Source organism: Phyllobates terribilis, unplaced genomic scaffold (assembly GCF_046119375.1).
Source record: "Phyllobates terribilis strain yellow unplaced genomic scaffold, ASM4611937v1 Scaffold_4__5_contigs__length_816908805, whole genome shotgun sequence".
NCBI lineage: Eukaryota > Metazoa > Chordata > Amphibia > Anura > Dendrobatidae > Phyllobates > Phyllobates terribilis.
The window spans coordinates 35917346-35937662 of NW_027362764.1; the positions used below are offsets into that span (position 1 = coordinate 35917346).

Consider the following 20317-nt stretch of genomic DNA (forward strand, 5'->3'; position numbering starts at 1 on the left):
GTCGTCATCTTGGTGAGGACACGGAAATCTTGCCCGTTACCAGTCTGGCACGCATGGCTGACTTTATGTTACGCTGCCTTAACCGTGACCCTCGCGTTGTCAAAATGTTGGGTGACAGTCATTACTGGTTGGTGACACTTGTAGACCCCCGCTACAAGGAGAACTTTCACTCTCTTATTCCTGAGGTGGAGAGGTCTACAAAAATGGGGCAGTACCAGAAGGCCCTTGCTGCAGAACTCTTAAAAAAATTCCCATCTGAACACGCTAGCGGCAGAGGTCACAGTTCGTTGCCCAACCAAGGCGTACAGGCGAGAGAGATGCAACTCCAATCCAGCAGAGGCAGGGGAACACTGTCAACGTTCTGGGACAGTTTTCTGACACCCACCCAGCTTACAGGCCCTGAGGCGCGGGGTACTCTCACAAGGAGTGGAAAGTTTCAAAAGATGGTGAGGGAGTACCTTGCCGACCATACCAGCGTCCTCCGTGATTCCTCTGTGCCTTTTAATTATTGGGTATCCAAGCTGGACACTTGGAATGAACTCGCTCTGTACGCCTTGGAGGTCCTGGCCTGCCCTGCCGCTAGCGTGTTATCGGAGCGTGTTTTTAGTGCCGCTGGGGGAATTATAACTGATAAGCGCACTCGCCTGTCAACTGACAATGCTGACAAGCTGACCCTTATCAAAATGAACAAGGGCTGGATTGGGCCAGACTTCTCATCACCACCAAATGACAGCAGAGTAACATAAAGTGAAATCCACTGTGTTATTTCGGGAGGTGTATTCACATTCACCACTTCACACCCACACATGGGTATACGCTTCCTCGTTTCGGCTGTTTTATCTTCTCCTTGTCCTCAGCCTCCACCACCACTATACCACCAGGGTGCCAGCATTGCAAGTTCCTCCATCCTCATTTCTGGCAGCTTTTGCTTGCAAGGCATAAGCAAATACTATGGGACACCCACTCCCCAATAATGGGACTTATGTTTGTAATATGCTGTACTGCATGGCTCTTGTAAGGGGCATTGCAAGTTGCTCCGTCCTAATTTTTGGCAGCTTTTGCTTGGTAAGCATAAGCAAATACTATGGGAGACCCACTCCCCAATAATGGGACTTATGTATGTAATATGCTGTACTGCATGGCTCTTGTAAGGGGCATTGCAAGTTGCTCCATCCTCATTTTTGGCAGCTTTTGCTTGCAAGGCATAAGCAAATACTATGGGACACCCACTCCCCAATAATGGGACTTATTTTTGTAATATGCTGTACTGCATGGCTCTTGTAAGGGGCATTGCAAGTTGCTCCGTCCTAATTTTTGGCAGCTTTTGCTTGCAAGGCATAAGCAAATACTATGGGACACCCACTCCCCAATAATGGGACTTATGTTTGTAATATGCTGTACTGCATGGCTCTTGTAAGGGGCATTGCAAGTTGCTCCGTCCTAATTTTTGGCAGCTTTTGCTTGCAAGGCATAAGCAAATACTATGGGAGACCCACTCCCCAATAATGGGACTTATGTTTGTAATATGCTGTACTGCATGGCTCTTGTAAGGGGCATTGCAAGTTGCTCCGTCCTAATTTTTGGCAGCTTTTGCTTGGAAAGCATAAGCAAATACTATGGGACACCCACTCCCCAATAATGGGACTTATGTTTGTAATATGCTGTACTGCATGGCTCTTGTAAGGGGCATTGCAAGTTGCTCCGTCCTAATTTTTGGCAGCTTTTGCTTGGAAAGCATAAGCAAATACTATGGGAGACCCACTCCCCAATAATGGGACTTATGTTTGTAATATGCTGTACTGCATGGCTCTTGTAAGGGGCATTGCAAGTTGCTCCGTCCTAATTTTTGGCAGCTTTTGCTTGCAAGGAATAAGCAAATACTATGGGACACCCACTCCCCAATAATGGGACTTAAGTTTGTAATATGCTGTACTGCATGGCTCTTGTAAGGGGCATTGCAAGTTGCTCCGTCCTAATTTTTGGCAGCTTTTGCTTGCAAGGCATAAGCAAATACTATGGGACACCCACTCCCCAATAATGGGATTTATGTTTGTAATATGCTGTACTGCATGGCTCTTGTAAGGGGCATTGCAAGTTGCTCTGTCCTAATTTTTGGCAGCTTTTGCTTGGAAAGCATAAGCAAATACTATGGGAGACCCACTCCCCAATAATGGAACTTATGTTTGTAATATGCTGTACTGCATGGCTCTTGTTAGGGGCATTGCAAGTTGCTCCGTCCTAATTTTTGGCAGCTTTTGCTTGCAAGGCATAAGCAAATACTATGGGAGACCTACTCCCCAATAATGGGACTTATGTTTGTAATATGCTGTACTGCATGTGACGCGCCCCCTGGGCCGTGTGTACACGTGTGTGGGATACCCGGTGCCGGGTCTCTGGGGTCTGTAGTCTCCGTGGCGGTGACCCGGTCCCGTGGCTCAGGCTGGTCAAACCAGTGGCAGTCTTTCTTAGGTTTTGAGGTTAATTGTCCGACTGCGCCACCCGTGGATTGCGGTCAGGGAGTACAACCGCTGCGAGGCAGACCGCTAAGGCTGGTGTTGTGTGCGCAGCAGAGAATGGGATAACTCCCCACGGGAGGAGTATAGCCTCAGGGCAGTGAGTGTGGATGATGGGGGTGATGGTGCACGAGCGCAGCAGGAACGACTCAGAGTCTTTGCAGTGCAGTTCAGGGTCTTTACTGATGATTATAAGGTAGACCCTCCCGGGAGTACTGGCTAGCATAAGAGGCCTGGTCAGTCTGTGAGCAAGCAGGAGTTCCCCTGGCCAGGTGGAGTTGTAGGCCTCCCCGTCTGTCTGCACTCTTCCTGGCTACCTTCTGTAAGCGGGTAGAAGTAGCCCACGTCCCTGAGTGTACCGTGTAGTGCTCACCCATATGGCTGGTGACTTGGGGCCTTCTGTTAGCCTCCGCTCCACGACGGCGGTGCTGGTCCCTAGCTTGTGACTGAGCCTCCGGGCTTCTATGGCCAGAGGACCTGAAATCCCCTGCCGGCTGGTTTCTGCTGCTGGATATATAAGTCCTCACAGCCTCGGACTCCTGTGTCCGGTTCCTATTGTCTTCTGCCAGGGCGAGCTCTGCTCAGCTTCCAGACCCTGGTCTTTAGCTCCTAGCTCCTACAGAGCTCCTTGCTGTTACTTTCCCTTGCTCTCACTCTGACTCTGACTGTTCTCTGACTCACTCAACCCCGCCCCAGATTCAGTTTATAAGGGCAGAATTCTCTCCTCCCAGGACTGGGGCAGGAGGATGTTGCATGTTTAAGGGATCCTGACCAGGAAACCTCCCACTTGCTCTCCGACGTAATATCTCTATTACTGTGGTGACCAGACTCCTGGGGTGCCACACATGGCTCTTGTAAGGGGCATTGCAGTTCCTCATAATTTTTGGAAAGCCTTCCATTCACTGCTTAGGCCAACAGTGCACAGGAGACCCAGTTGCTATAAATGGAAAAAAAGGTTTAGTTAATGCCCTCTGACCTCCATGTCATTTCCAAGGGGCATTGGAGTGCCTCGAAATTTTTGGTAGGCATTGCACTCACTGTATGCCCTATAACTGTGTAGCCGAACCGCTCCTTTTGTTACAGAAACATATACTACAAGACATATCTGGTTGACTGGCCTGATATTGATGTGAATGGTCCCTGTTCCTCCTGCTCTTTCTCCTTTGCCACTACCTCATCCATCATTTATCACCTGAAGCTTTGTTTTAACGGGAGTCATAGAACTTGGATAGTAGCAGGAAAACATCCAGCAATCCTCGGAGGAGGTAGGATATGCGCCAAAACGCTGACCACCTCAGGCCTAGCCGCTACTACATACATGCGCTTGCATTACAACAAAACAAAGCAGATGCTAACTTCTATCATCCTCATCATGCTCCTCACCTTGGCACTCTCAACTCCCCTGATGGAGAAGCCAGGGCCCACCGGAGGAGTCTGATAGTCCGGTGGGCTCGGCCAATGCTGCCCTAAAGCAGGCCAGGCTAAGAAAAGTGTGGGAAAGGTTACCGGGACAAATAGGGGTGGCTGGGGACCGAGTATGGACACCCGGCCACCCCCTGGAGGCTGGGGAGCAAGCGGGGACACCCGGCCACCAGGCGGCTGGGGACTGAGTATGGATACCAGGCCGCCGACACAGCCATGGCGTGGTGGCCAGATTCCACCTCCACATGCCTAAAAGGCCCAATTTAAAGTGCAAGCAAGCAAGCAGTATGGTATTGCAGCCTGGGGGTGGGTGGGTGGCAGGCTGCATACTTGCGCTTGCATTGCAAGGAATGGGAGAGGTACAATTGAACACTGCCCTGGGACAAGGACTTGAATGGGGATAGTTGCAAGTCTGCAATGACAGGTGCAAGGTGGGAGGCATCTTCGCATGTACCATGAATAGGGGTTTGGCATGCACACACTACAGCGGAATAGGCTCTCCTTCCCACTAAATGCACTGGGGAGGGCTCAGGTCATGTTTTGGTATACACGCTTAATCTTATGTATAAGGCACACCAGGACAAATAGGGGCGGCTGGGGACTGAGTATGGATACCTCGCTGCCGAAGCAGCCATGAGGTAGTGGCCAGCTTCGGCCTCCTCCTAACTAAAAGGCCCCATTTCAAGTGCAAGCTAGCAGTATGGAATTGCAGTCTGGGGGTGGGTGGGTGGCAGGCTGCACACTTACACTTGCATTGAAAGAAAACATAGCAGATGCTAACTTCTGTCATCATCATCATGCTCCTCACCTTGGCACTCTCAACTCCACCGATGGAGAAGTCAGGGCCCACCGGAGGAGTCTGGTTCTCTGGTGGGCTCGTCCAATGCTGCCTAAAGCAGGCCGGGCTAAGAAAAGTGTGTGGGGGGATGTTCCAAGGAGAAATAGGGGCAGCTGGGGACCGTTTATGGACACCCGGCTGCCCCCAGGCGGCTGGGGACCATGTGTGGACACCCGGCCGCGGGGCAGCTGGGGACCGAGTATGGACACCCGGCCGCCGGGCGGCTGGGGACTGAGTATGGATTCCAGGCCGCCAACACAGCTATGACGTGGTGGCCAGATTCCGCCTCCACATGCCTAAAAGGCCCAATTTCAAGTTCAAGCAAGCAAGCAGTATGGTATTGCAGCCTGGGGGTGGGTGGGTGGCAGGCTGCATACTTGCGCTTGTATTGCAAGGAATGGGGGAGGTACAATTGAACACTGCCCTGGGACTAGAACTTGCATGGGGATAGTTGCAAGTCTGCCTCTTCTGGTGCGGCAAGGATCACTTATGATGGGCACACTTTTAGACAGTGACCTGGGAGTCAGAGATGCTTCCAGGGGTCTTCCCCATGCTGTTCCCATGTCTTTTCAGCACTTTATGCATGTGTCACACAGCACATGGCCAGATAAGGTTGTAAAATGTTAAAATGACATTTCCCGGTGAATGCATTTGTCATAGTTGAAAGCAATACAAAAGTGCAAAAACGCATAAAAAATGCTACTTGTGAACATAGCCGAAGGTGTGGAGGAGTATTTTTGTTTTTGGTCATTTATTTTAACTTATACACAAGTCTTTTCCCTGGAAAGGATGTTCCTTAACGTATTTCACTGGAAAAAAGTTTCACTTTCGTTTTTGAACGTTTTATTGTGAGCCCGTAAAAGTGGCTTAATACCTCTGACCACGTTGTTGACAGCAGTGACCTGGGGGTCAGAAATGCTTCCTGGGGCGATCCCCATGCTGTCCCCATGTCATTTGAGCACTGTCACTATCGTTTTGGGCACTTGTTAGGCTTTTAAAAGACTGCCGGGGGTGCCACCGCAAAAATGCTCGAGTCTCCCATAGACTAACATTGGGCTCGTTGCTCGGGTCGAGCACCCGAGTATCACGGCGAGCTCGGCCCGAGCTTCGAGTACCCGAGCATTTTAGTGCTCGCTCAACACTAGTCTCCATCTATTGTGTTGGCTGTAGTGGAAGAGGTTTCAGTCTCCATTAAACTACTTTCTACTCTGGTGAAATTGATGCCACTTTGGTGGTGTTAGGCCCTAATTTAGGGAAATGTAAACACTTCTGATTGAGTCTCCATCTACTGGGTTGGCTGTACTGGAAAAGGTGTCAGTTCTAATTACACTATTTTTACTCTAGTGAAATTGATGCCACTTTGCTGGTGTCTGCCACTAATTTTTGGAAATGTGGGGAATTCTGATTGGGTCTCCATCTAGTGGGTTGGCTGTAGGGTAAGAAATGTCGTTCCTAATTCTACAATTTCTACTGTACTGAAATTGAGGCCACTTTGCAGGTGTTTGCCACTAATTTTTGAAAATGTGGAGAATCCTGATTGGGTGTCCATCTGCTGGGTTGGCTTTAGTGGAAGAGTTGTCAGTCACCATTATACTAGTTCTACTCTACTGAAATTAATTCTTTGGTGCAGATATTTTTGTCACAGGGGTACACAAGATATAATCGAAATTGGTTTTCTTAGTACTGTGGTATATAAAGCAGGCTATATTTCATCTTTTAATTCTTCGGTGCTGATATTGTTCTCCATGCAGGGGTACACATTAGTAATGAGAGGGCACAAAATGTGCTCAACTTAGTGTTTCATCGGTTTCTCAAAACCTACCCAAATCTGCCAGAGCTGCTTGTGAAATTACAACGCGTGTGTGCACATGTCAGAAAGTCAGCTATAGCTTCCGCCACCCTGGCAGTGCTTCAGCAGTGTTTGCAGCTTCCTGCTCACCGACTGTTGTGCGATGTCACCACATAATGGAAAGCAATGTTGCAGATGTTGAGAAGGATTTGGCATCAGCACAGGGCAGTTTTTGAGTACCAGCTTCAACACGCCCATCGACATTCAGATCAGCCTCCGCACATAAGAGCTGATGAGTGGGCATGGATGTCTGATATCTGTACCATCCTCCAAAACTTTGAGGACTCCACCAAGATGGTGAGCGGCGGTGACACCATAATTAGCGTCACCATCCCGCTTCTCTGTCTACTGAAATGCTCGGTGCTCACAGTTTAAGAGGAGGCATTGCAGGTGGAGCAAGAAACTATACAGCCCAGCCTCATCTCATCTCAACGCGGATTGGGTGATAATGAGAAGGAGGAGGATGAGGAGGAGAACATGGACAGTCGTACTCTTGGTGAGGACAGGGAACTCTTGGCTGTCTTGGAAGTCTTCATACCCCTCTTTCAGTCTGTGGGAAAGCTGTATGAGTTTCGCTTAATGACCTTCAGTGGCCTAAACTGTGGCTTTGCTTATGCACATTATTTCTCAAAATGCATTGCAGATTGTTAAATAATAATTATAGTTATTCTCAATTCTGTAGTGCATTAGATTGCATTAGTCACATGGAAGATTTTAGCTGACAGGACATTCAGGCTATTCTTATACATTTAGCTCAGGGTATATAGTCAGTGCCATATGTGAAGAACAGATGCTATGAGGGGCCTATATAACCCAAGTGAGACACAGGGAGGGGTCTCTCTCTCTCTCTTTTGCACTACACACTACATCAGACAGAGGATCCCCATGCTGAAGAAAACAGATGGCATGTAGGTCCAGACATGTGCTTGGCAAGGAGAGATGGAAACTACCATTCAGGATTCAAGGACAGATGGACACTCATGAATCAATCACTTTGTAACTATTTCATCTATTTTATGTAACAGCTGCAATTATTCTTTCTAATGGACAATCCAAGAATAAACCACTACATTTTTCTATAAGATTTTCGTGACAAGTCTTTGGAATCACATCTGGTAAACAGTCCTATATATTTATAAAAAATGTACAAAAATAAGTATATTTAACATTGGCGAGCTTCAGCCAGTCCTGATGTTTTGTGTAAGTGGGTTCCTTCTCCTTATACAAGGAAGGGGGGAGGAGAGCTTTTCTGAACACCTATTGTCCAAGGCTCAGGAAAATACACTAACTTTGTCACAAGTATCAGAAAGAACCTACATGAGGGAGGACTAAGATGTGCCAGATGAATTAAAGTACTACAAGTATCAGACGTGCTGATGACCAAAGCCCAGCGTGAAGGACAAGCTGAGAAAGGTAAGAAAAAAATGGATATTATTAATTCTTTTTCTAACCAAAGTAAAGTAAAATTGAAGCCTGTAGGGAAGTCCAGTTTAGACAATTTGTGGCTTAGCTTATATGCAGAATGTGAAATGGAGAAACTAAAGTTAGATTCTAAGCTGGTTTCCTTTCATAGAGAAAAAGACAAGTTGAACAATATTTTACAGTTGTTTGACGTGTTTCACAAGCTTGTGTCAGAGAAGTCTAAGGACAACTGTGTAGAGATAGTGTCAAAGGATACTAATGATGTTACTGATTTTGACAGTAATGTGGAAATTGAACAAGATGTAAGACACTTGTCTGTAACAGCTATTGAAGGTGACCTTGTGTCTGATGACAAAGAGACAGACATACAAAAAACTGTGATTCGAGAAACTGATATATTAGATGATATGGGAGGAGACATGCTTGACGTAGGAGGATCTGACATACAAAGGCCACTAAAAATATAAGAAAATTTAGAAGCTACAGAGGCCCAACTCCAAATTAAAGTTAGGAAAAAATTGTTAAAATTATACAAAATCATGCCAAAATATAATGTCAAAATCCATGTTGGTAGAAATTCAGAGATATTTGAGAGTTTTGCTGATAAGTTTGATTTAACCAATGAGAAGAGGAATCAATTATTTAAAACGTGGATTCCTGTGACATTCTCCAGACGCCTAATTTTAATTTCTTGTGGAAGTGAGTCACTTCAATGGATAAATGATTCTGACAGATTAAAATATCTGATTTACTGTGCAACAAAGAATTTCCCAGACATAGAGATTCTTCAAAAATTAAGGATTGGTTGAAAAGAATGTACGTTTACATTCATGTCCATATATGAACGGTTGTACAAAACTCTCATCAAAATGGGAAATTACAACAAATGATACATTTTGAAAAAAAATTCAGATTCTTAAATTTGGCCTGTCGCGTTATTGCGTCGCAAAAAGAATCTTTATTTAAATGTGCGCTGTCGCTTGATTTTGCTAGAAAACATGAGAATCGTGAAAAGAAAATAAATCGAGCTAATTTTGTAAAACCAGAAAAGGTAAAATCTTATATGAAGCTAATATCAAACTCTCCTAAACTGAGTCATCCCCTTAATGAAATCTATGAAATACGCATAAGATTTCATATATTTTATAAGCCGTATGAGATGATTCAAAAGTCAATTTCTTCACAGAAAGAGTTAAAATTTCAAAGCTCAGACCTTCTCTCCATAAAAAGACAAATGTCGGATTGACAAACAGGTGGGACGACCAGCTCAGAGTGACATAATGAAATGTAAACTGAAGAATCAGTTTTCTGATACCTTCAAGGAGTCTTTTGTAAATAGAGCTTTTCGTGACATTTTTGATTGAGAAATAAGATTTGGTTTAGGGAGTGGCTAAGAAAAAAAAACTATAATTATATGTTGTATAAAAAGTGTTATACAATGTATCATTAGTTATTTATAATCTTATACAGTAAAATTGATACCTACAGTATATATTATACTTGCCTAAGTAGAGATAGTATATAACTGTATTTATATATACTGTACATATTAATAGTCATATAATTAAAATTGAATTCATTAATAAATTAGAACTTCATATATAAATTAAAGTAACAACATTTTGAATTACATTAGAGCCAATATATGTATAAAATATTTAAATTATTCTGTTTCTGTACGAATTTGATATTTAATCTTATCTTTTACGTTTCCTTAGCATTTTCATTTCAAAGCAAGACTTGGAAAAAACTCTAAAATGGTTTTATTTCTTTAGTTACACCAGATGTTGTAATAACTGCATGATTTTATGTGTATAACATTTTAAAATAATAACAATATATAATTAATTGAACTATATTATGTGAACATTTAATAATTCTTTGGTGCTGCTAATATTTTCTTTGCACAGTCGTTTTTGTTTGCATGGCAAAAGTAACCTTACAGCATGACATGTGTCTCAGCCTATTTTTAGTTTGTGTAACTTAAAGCTTGTAGCCTAGTAGAAAGCATTTCTAATACATTTCTATCTTTGCAAGTCAAAGAAATGTTTTAAACATCCTAAGTTTCAGTAAAGCAAAAAAAAATCTTATATTATATGTATTTGGGGAACATTCAAAGAAATATTAAGATATTAAATTTAATATTTTACAATGTGCATTTATAATTAGGATACAATGATTTTGGGTTAAAAAAAAATACAGTACAGACCAAAAGTTTGGACATACCTTCTCATTTAAAGATTTTTCTGTATTATCTTGACTATGAAAATTGTACATTCACACTGAAGGCATCAAAACTATGCATTAACACATGTGGAATTATATATTTAACAAAAAAGTGTGAAACAACTGAAAATATGTCTTATATTCTAGGTTCTTCAAAGTACTCTTGGCATCCGGTTTGCGTTTAGTTGGACCATCATTTATTTTTCAACAGTACAATGACCCCAAACACACCTCCAGGCTGTGTAAGGGCTATTTGACCAAGATGGTCTTCCAACAATCTTGAAGGAGTTCCCAGAGATGCTTAGCACTTGTTGGCCCGTTTGCCTTCACTCTGCGGTCCAGCTCACCCCAAACCATCTCGATTGGGTTCAGGTCTGGTGACTGTGGAGGCCAGGTCATCTGGCGTAGCACCCCATCACTCTCCTTCTTGGTCAAATAGCCCTTACACAGCTTGGAGGTGTGTTTGGGGTCATTGTCCTGTTGAAAAATAAATCATGGTCCAACTAAACGAAAACCAGATGGAATAGCATGCCGCTGCAAGATGCTGTGGTAGCCATGCTGGTTCAGTATGCCTTCAATTTTGAATAAACCCCCAACAGTGTCACCCCCACACCATCACACCTCCTCCTCCATGCTTCACGGTGGGAACCAGGCATGTAGAGTCCATCCGTTCACCTTTTATGCGTCGCACAAAGACACGGTGGTTGGAACCAAAGATCTCAAATTTGGACTCATCAGACCAAAGCACAGATTTCCACTGGTCTAATGTCCATTCCTTGTGTTCTTTAGCCCAAACAAGTCTCTTCTGCTTGTTGCCTGTACTTACCAGTGGTTTCCTAGCAGCTATTTTACCATGAAGGCCTGCTGCATAATGTCTCCTCTTAACAGTTGTTGTAGAGATGTGTCTGCTGCTAGAACTCTGTGTGGCATTGACCTGGTCTCTAATCTGAGCTGCTGTTAACTTGCGATTTCTGAGGCTGGTGACTCGGATAAACTTAACCTCAGAAGCAGAGGTGACTCTTGGTCTTCCTTTCCTGGGGCGGTCCTCATGTGAGCCATTTTCTTTGTAGCGCTTGATGGTTTTTGCAACTGCACTTGGGGACACTTTCAAAGTTTTCCCAATTTTTCGGACTGACTGACATTCATTTCTTAAAGTAATGATGGCCACTCGTTTTTCTTTACTTAGCTGCTTTTTTCTTGCCATAATATAAATTCTAACAGTCTATTCAGTAGGACTATCAGCTGTGTATCCACCAGGCTTCTGCACAACACAACTGATGGTCCCAACCCCATTTATAATGCAAGAAATCCCACTTATTAAACCTGACAGGGCACACCTGTGAAGTGAAAACCATTTCCGGTGACTTCCTCTTGAAGCTCAACAAGAGAATGCCAAAAGTGTGCAAAGCAGTCATCAAAGCAAAAGGTGGCTACTTTGAAGAACCTAGAATATCAGCTATCGCCCCATATCACTTCTCCCCTATGCCTCAAAACTACTGGAACAACACGTCCATTCTGAGCTGTCCTCCCACCTCTCCTCCTGCTCCCTCTTCGACCGCCTACAATCTGGTTCCCGACCGCACCATTCTACTGAAACTGCACTGACTAAAGTCACCAACGACCTACTAACTGCCAAATCTAAGCCACACTACTCTGTCCTCCTCCTCCTAGACCTGTCATCTGCCTTCGACACAGTGGACCATTCCCTCTTACTACAAACTCTCTCATCTCTCGGCATCACAGACTTAGCCCTATCCTGGATCTCCTCATACGTAACAGACAGGACATTCAGTGTCTCTCACTCACAGACTACCTCCTCATCTCGCCCCCTATCTGTCGGTGTCCCCCAAGGTTCAGTTCTAGGAACCCTGCTCTTCTCCATCTACATCTTAGGCCTGGGACAGCTCATAGAGTCTCATGACTTTCATTATCACCTCTATGCTGATGACACACAGAGCTACCTCTCTGGACCCGATATCACCTCCTTACTAACCAAAATCCCACAATGTCTGTCTGCTATTTCATCCTTCTTCTCTGCTAGATTTCTAAAACTTAATATGGACAAAACAGAATTCATCATCTTTCCGCCATCTCATTCAACCCCCCTAACTGACCTATCTATCAACGTCAATGGCTGCCCACTCTCCCCAGTTCCTCAGGCTCGCTGCCTTGGGGTAACCCTGGATTCTGAAGTCTCCTTCAAACCACATATCCAAGCCCTTTCCACTTCCTGCCGACTCCAACTCAAACATATCTCCCGGATCCGCACATTCCTCAACCATGAATCTGCAAAAACACTAGTGCATGCTCTCATCATCTCCCGCCTTGACTACTGCAACCTCCTGCTCTGTGGCCTCCCTTCCAACACTCTCACACCCCTCCAATCCATCCTAAACTCTGCTGCCCGACTAATCCACCTCTCCTCCCGCTATTCCCCGGCCTCTCCTCTCTGTCAATCTCTTCACTGGCTCCCCATTGCCCAGAGACTCCAGTTCAAAACCCTAACCATGACATACAAAGCCATTCACAACCTGTCTCCTCCATATATCTCTGACCTAGTCTCCCGCTACATACCCGCACGCAACCTCCGATCCTCACAAGATCTCCTTCTCTACTCCCCTCTAATCTCCTCCTCCCACAATCACATACAAGATTTCTCCCGTGCTTCCCCCCTTCTCTGGAACTCTCTACCCCAACACATTAGACTCTCGTCAACCGTGGAAACCTTCAAAAAGATCCTGAAGACCCACCTATTCCGACAAGCCTACAACCTGCAGTAACCACCACTCCACCAATATCGCTGCACGACCAGCTCTACCCTCACCTACTGTATCCTCACCCATTCCTTGTAGACTGTGAGCCCTCACGGACAGGGTCCTAGCTCCCCCTGTACAAGCCGCCGTCACATTGTGTTCAAGATTATCGTAATTGTTCTTGCATGTATACCCCTTTTTCACATGTAAAGTGCCATGGAATAAATGGCGCTATAATAATAAATAATAATAAAATAATAATATCAGACATATTTTCAGTTGTTTCACACTTTTTTGTTAAGTATATAATTCCACATGTGTTAATTCATAGTCTTGATGCCTTCCGTGTGAATGAACAATTTAATAGTCTTGAAAATACAGAAAAATCTTTAAATGAGAAGGTGTGTCCAAACTTTCGGTCTGTACTGTATATATATATATATATATATATATATATATATATATATATATATATATATATGTATTCATACTTTGGTATGTTGAATGTATGGTTTGAACAGATCTGTGACAGTCAGAGTGAAATGACAGATGAGTAAATGAGCAGCTGCTAAGTGAGACTGAATGTCAGAATGTCAGGCCAAATGTGTGCGAGGAAAAAAAAACCCTGTTTTTTTATGAAGTAATGGAAATAGGTTTAATTCCAAAAATATTATGATGCATAAGTATTATCTACATAATATATATTTCTATATTTGTTTAATAATTATTACTTCTTGATCTTGATTTATTTAATTATGAATAAGTGCAACCACACGTCAAAGTGATTTATTAAGGAAATTTACATTTAGAATAATTTTTCCAATGATAATTTTATAGTATTCAAGGTTATTTTTTTAATGGTTACCTAGATGAGCACACACATCTTCAGATAAATACATGCTACAAATTGATATGAAATTTATACTAAATATTTATAAATTAATTATTTTCAATTTTGGTTCTGATATATAAATTATTTCATAAAATAATAATATTTTTTGTCATTAAGGGGGAAAATGTGTTTTTGATCCTGATTATATAATCACTTTTGATCAATACTTACTTTTCACACATTTTAATAAAGGAAAAGTATTAATAAGGTATAACTAAGAAGGATATTACATGCAAAGTTGCATAATTTAATTATTTTGGTAATAAAAAGTTATGACAAATATGAAATCATCCAGATAATGGGAATATTAAGGTATTTGTTACTGAGAACATAATTACATTGCATTTGTCATCAAGATATAAAGGCCTTATTCTTATTTTTAGTTTCATATTGTTTTATTTGAAAAGGGCTAATAAATTCGGTGACAATTACCCCACGCAGGGGGAGTATAATACTATTCATGTCCATTTGTCCCTTCGCTTTTTACATTTTTACAGTAACACATCAAACAAATACAAATAAGACTTATTCTTATTTTTATTCTTATTTTTATCTTTCATTTTTAAATTTTATTCTTTCTTTTTATTTTTTTCATTTTTAGTTTTAATTCTCATTTTTTATTTTATTTCAATTCAACATCTCAATTGAGAAAACACATCAATATTTAATAAAGTATTGTCTAGTACAAGAATATTGCTTCATTAAATATAATGATATGGTTCCAATATAAGAAGAAAACTGTTTCGATTTTCTGAGTAAATATAACAAGTCATTCATTCATATATTTATTAATTTAGTTTCATGAGTATACATTCTTTGGTATTATTGGTTTAATAAATATATCTACTTAATAAAGTTTGAATAATAAAGACATAAACACTTGTTACATCAAAACACACTGACACCTATGGGTTGGAAAAAGTAATTACACCTATGATATAAAAATGTTCTATCACATGAAGAACTTGATTAATAATGAATTATTATCTATTATTGTTTTATTATTCCAAACATCATTTATTTTAATATTTTGATAATAATTAGATGAATATTACTGATTGCTATGGTACGCTGTGATATTATAGGTTATGAAATTGCCAGATTTGGTATCAGATTAGGGAATGAAGACTTCAATCAAAATATCGCAATTATGAATTCTATCTTAATAAAGACTTTTTATATTTTTAAATTCAAGAAATTCTCAAAAGTTACAAGAAGAAACAGCTGCTATCCAGAAGTCGCAGAAGGTAACAGGTGTGAATGCTGAGTGATAATAGACTGTGTCAATTACAATACACTCTCACCACCGATAACCGCGACTGCAGAGGACGATGATCCTAAATGAAATGTGTTGTGTTCAAGGTTTCATCACGTTCCAGTGGTTTCCTTTCACCTGCAAAGCTTCAATGAAAGCTGGTGAATACTGAAGGAGTGTCAGGGCCCTGCCACCCTGACATATGTCTTGTGCATTAAGGACTAAGTACTGGTTATGGTGCTATATAAAGCAGGGAAGTGTCACGTTAACCCTTGCTATGCTGAACAAAGAAGTCACAAAAGTGACAGGAAACCAGTGCAGATGACACGGAGGATTTCAGAATTATCCAAGGCATGTAAGTCATACATTTCATCTATGGACTTTGTTTTCTTATCAACATTTAATTTATGGACTCTGATTGACACGTGATCTTTTTAATAAAGAGCACAGTTTATGGACTGAACAATAATGAATACAATTATGGACTGTACTATATCTACACGCTATAATTTATTTCAAAGGAGCTTTCATCTAAAGACTGTGTTTTAAAAGAACCAAGAAGAAGACGAGACGAAGAGCAGATGATATCAGATGATGACGATTGGACCTGTGATTGCTTCAATTTAGATTTAGGGAAGTATAATTATACATTTTATCTGAATGTTAGTCACAACTTACCATACCATGAATTCACACCATTATGCTATTGAATAAATATAACAATAACCTGATATTGATATTATTATTATTTTTTTTATTAATATTATTATTATTATCGACATTAAATTATATAGTCAAAGAAGAAGAAAAGAAGAAAGATGATCCTGTTATCCTAATGATGAACCTATCTACTTTGAGGATTCCAGTTGATGTCTGTCACCCTCAAAAGGGGGAATTGTTAAATATTAATTATGGATATTCATTTTTTATTCTCAATTCTGAAGTACATAGATTGCACGTTTTAGGTTTTGCTGACAAGACATTTAGGCTATTCTTATACATTTAGCTCAGTGTAAGTTAGTGCCATATGTGAAGAACAGGTGCTATGTGGGGCCTATATAACCCCTGTAAGTCACAGGAAGGGGGCTCTCTTGCCACTTCACACTACATCAGACGGAGGATCTACGCGCTGAGGAAAACAGCTGACAAGGCCTGGGCGCATGTGCTCCATCCTGACATGTCCTTGACAAGGCAAGGAAAGATGAACACTCATGAATCAATCATTGTGTAACTATTTCACCTATTTTTTGTAACTACTGCAATTATTCTTTTTAATGGACAATCCAAGAATAAACCGCTACATTTTTCTATAAGATTTCGTGATGTTCTCTTGAAGAATCACATCTGGTAATCAGTCCTACATACTGTATATAAAAAATATACAGAAATAAGTATATTTAACAGATGTGCACTAGTAGTCATCCCTGAGCCACCAAACAGTCATTACCTTGATCACAATTTCATAGGATCGATTGTATTGTCAGTGACAACTCTATAAGACAGACAAGACTAAGTGAGATTGTAAGGGTGTGACAGGGACTGTGATATACCTTCCCCTGAAGACAGCAATTGTAGTGACTTGGGTTTTAGTGCATTTTATTGTATACTGTGGAATGTGTAAAATGTAATGTAAAATGCATAGAACCTTATAGGCACTAATGTGTGCGGTTCTTCTAAAGTATGGTAATTAATGTACAATGTTATTAATGTGTAGTGTATAGGGAAAGAATAGAGATAGGTTTAGGACGTAAGGTAGAGTATAGGGCTCATAGTTTAGATAATGAAAGGGAAATAGGGTTAACAGACAGTCATATGGTGTCCAGCTGTAGAAAGTTGCTGTGTTTGGCCTTGGGGATTATACCTTTCCCTTTAGGACTCTGAAGTATCCTCACCTTTCTGCTGTTTATCAGCACTTCCTTGCTCTGTCCTTAAATACACTCAGATCCTCAGAGAGTTACTGGAGATACTGTGTATACCTATTCAGGCCTGGGATTCTAGTAGTCAATCAGAATTACCTTGGAGTTCCTTCATCGTTTGTTGCCGTGCTTTCTCAGGTGTCATCTTAGAGCTAAGTGAATTCCCCTGTTTGTTTCCCCTGTGTGCACTTTAGCTTGCAGTGCTCACCCCTCCCGCTCCCTACCTAGGGCCTAGCCTTAGGGTCAGCTAGGACCAGGTTTCCTGCTCGGCGATAGGTACAGAACCTATTTGGGGTCTATAGGGGAGTCAGGGTTTGTCTTTAGATCTGTTTAGGGGTCTCCACTCTCCCTTTCCCTAGTTGTAGGGCACCCTCCCCTTTTCCCGTCGTTACACGCTGGGTTCTTCCCATACCTATCATGACATTATCACCAGCCAGTTGAAAAAAACAACTGACTTTCGGGGGTTTTTTTTGTGTGTTATTATGGATCCCGTTTCAGTGCTGGTGGAGCGGCTTCGGAGTTTGTCACTGGAGGTAGCTGACCTTCGATCAACTGTTCAGCAGCAACAGCAGTAGCAGCAAACTCCTAATATTGAGGACTCTGCAGGTAGAGGGAGGGCAAGTTTTTAGCTTCTAAATTATACTTTAAGCTTCGACCTTACTCTTCTGGAGATGAGGAGCAGCGAGTGGAGATTGTGATCTCACTGTTACAAGGAGATCCTCAATCCTGGGCTTTCTCTTTGCCACAGGGCTTTATTTGCCTCCGTTTGCCTAATAAACAGGAAATCCCTGCATGTTTCACACAGCCGCGACATATGCAGCCGCGGGGGCTCGAGCATAGATGCGGAGCACACCGAAAATACTTGGGCAGCACCCAAGCATGCTCAGTGAAAGGGTTAACCGAGCACGCTCGCCCAACCCTAGACACCATTCTAAAAACTGCACCCCTCATGCACTGCCCATGATCAAAGTTACTTGCTGGTGTCTCATAACTTGGAAGTCGTCATGATGACATTGGGTCACCATGGCAAAGATCAGGACCCTGTGCTGACGGTGCGGGGTCTCTGATCCAAGAGCAGGGGGGCTTCTAACCCTCCGCTTGCTCACTAAATGCTGCGATTGCACCGATTGCTGCATTTAGGGGGTTAAAGTGCCGGGCAAACAGTGTTGGGTGTCAGCTGTCAGAATCAGTCGCGCCCACATAGCTTGTGTGCAGACGCAATTGCCATGTCGTAATAGTACGTACCTGGTCCATAACTAGCAGGGCACAGGGTCGTAATATTACTGACAATGTCAGAAAGGGGTTAATATTTACTAAAGGAGACAGTCTAGACATGACTATGGCTTCTCTCTAATGTGAATTCTTTGATGTTGAACAAGAGCTGATTTCTGAACAAAACATTTCCCACATTTTAAACATGAGTATGGCTTCTCTCCTGTGTGAATTCTCTCATGTGTAGTAAGAAATGATTTCCTAGCAAAACACTTCCCACATTCTGAACATGAGTATGGCTTCTCTCCTGTGTGAATTCTTTCGTGTGTAATAAGGTGTGATTTCCAAACAAAATATTTCCCACAATCTGAACATGAGTATGGCTTCTCTCTTGTGTGTCCTGTGTGAATTCTCTCATGACTAACAAGAAGTGCTTTCACAGTAAAACATTTCCCACATTCTGAACAGGAAAATGGCTTCTCTCCTGTGTGAATTCTCTCGTGACTAACAAGGTTTGATTTCTCAGTAAAACATTTTTCACATTCTGAACAGGAAAATGGCTTCTCTCCTGTGTGAATTCTCTCATGACTAACAAGGTATTTTTTTGCAGTAAAACATTTCCCACATTCTGAACAGGAAAATGGCTTCTCTCCTGTGTGAATTCTCTCGTGACTAACAAGGTTTGATTTCTCAGTGAAACATTTTTTACATTTTGAACAGGAAAATGGCTTCTCTCCTGTGTGAATTCTCTCATGACTAACAAGTTTTGTTTTCACAGTAAAACATTTTTCACATTCTGAACAGGAAAATGGCTTCTCTCCTGTGTGAATTCTCTCATGACTAAAAAGGTATTTTTTCACAGTAAAACATTTCCCACATTCTAAACAGGAAAATGGCTTTTCTCCTGTGTGAATTCTCTCATGACTAACAAGTTTTGCTTTCTCAGTAAAACATTTTTCACATTCTGAACATGAATATGGCTTCTCTCCTGTGTGAATTCTCTCATGACTAACAAGTTTTGCTTTCACAGTAAAACATTTTTCACATTCTGAACATGAATATGGCTTCTCTCCTGTGTGAGTTCTTTCGTGTCTAATAAGAGTTGGCTTCTGAGCAAAACATTTCCCACATTCTGAACATGAATATGGCTTCTCTCCTGTGTGAATTCTCTCATGACTAACAAGCTGTGCTTTCTCAGTAAAACATTTTTCACATTCTGAACATGAATATGGCTTCTCTCCTGTGTGAATTCTCTCATGACTAACAAGTTGTGCTTTCTCAGTAAAACATTTCTCACATTCTGAACAGGAAAATGGTTTCTCTCCTGTGTGAATTCTTTTGTGTGTAACAAGATGTGATTTATGAGCAAAACATTTTTCACATTCTGAACAGGAATATGGTTTCTCTCCTGTGTGAGTTCTCTCATGTCTAATAAGACTTGATTTCAGAGCAAAACATTTCCCACACTCTGAGCATGAATATCGCTTCTCTCCTGTGTGAATTATCTCATGTGTGATAAGTTGTAATTTATCTGTAAAACATTTCTCACTTTCTGAATGTGAAAACGGTTTCTTGCTTCTGGGACATCTTTGTTCTTCCACACTTTCTTTGTGACTTTCATTTTTCTTAACATTCTGTTCTGAAATGGGAGATAGTACTTTTTTAAAAGTATCATCTGATTTAAAATCGGAAGATCTCACATGTCCTTCTGTGCTGCTGATATCGTCATCTGCCATAAATAAATCTGATATTATGAGTTTTGAATAATGTTTATTGTCAACAATATATATATACTGTAAATAGAAAAAAATCTAAAAGATTCCATGCGAATTGCAAGGTATGTAGCAAAGTTCTATTATTAACTGACTAAATAATAGAATTTACATGTGGAGATAACAGGGAAAACAATCAATTGTACTAATGTTCATTCTTCATCATTGCCCAATATATAAAATAAACATTTGTAATTTGTCATTCGATCGTATGTTTTATACAAACAGCACTTCCCTATGTGGAATA

At 41.5% G+C, this 20317-nt stretch overlaps 1 pseudogene; it reads right to left on the reverse strand.

Annotated features, from left to right (window-relative positions):
• Positions 1-20317, reverse strand: part of LOC141264867 (uncharacterized) — an 86547-nt pseudogene that overhangs the window by 14583 nt on the left and 51647 nt on the right.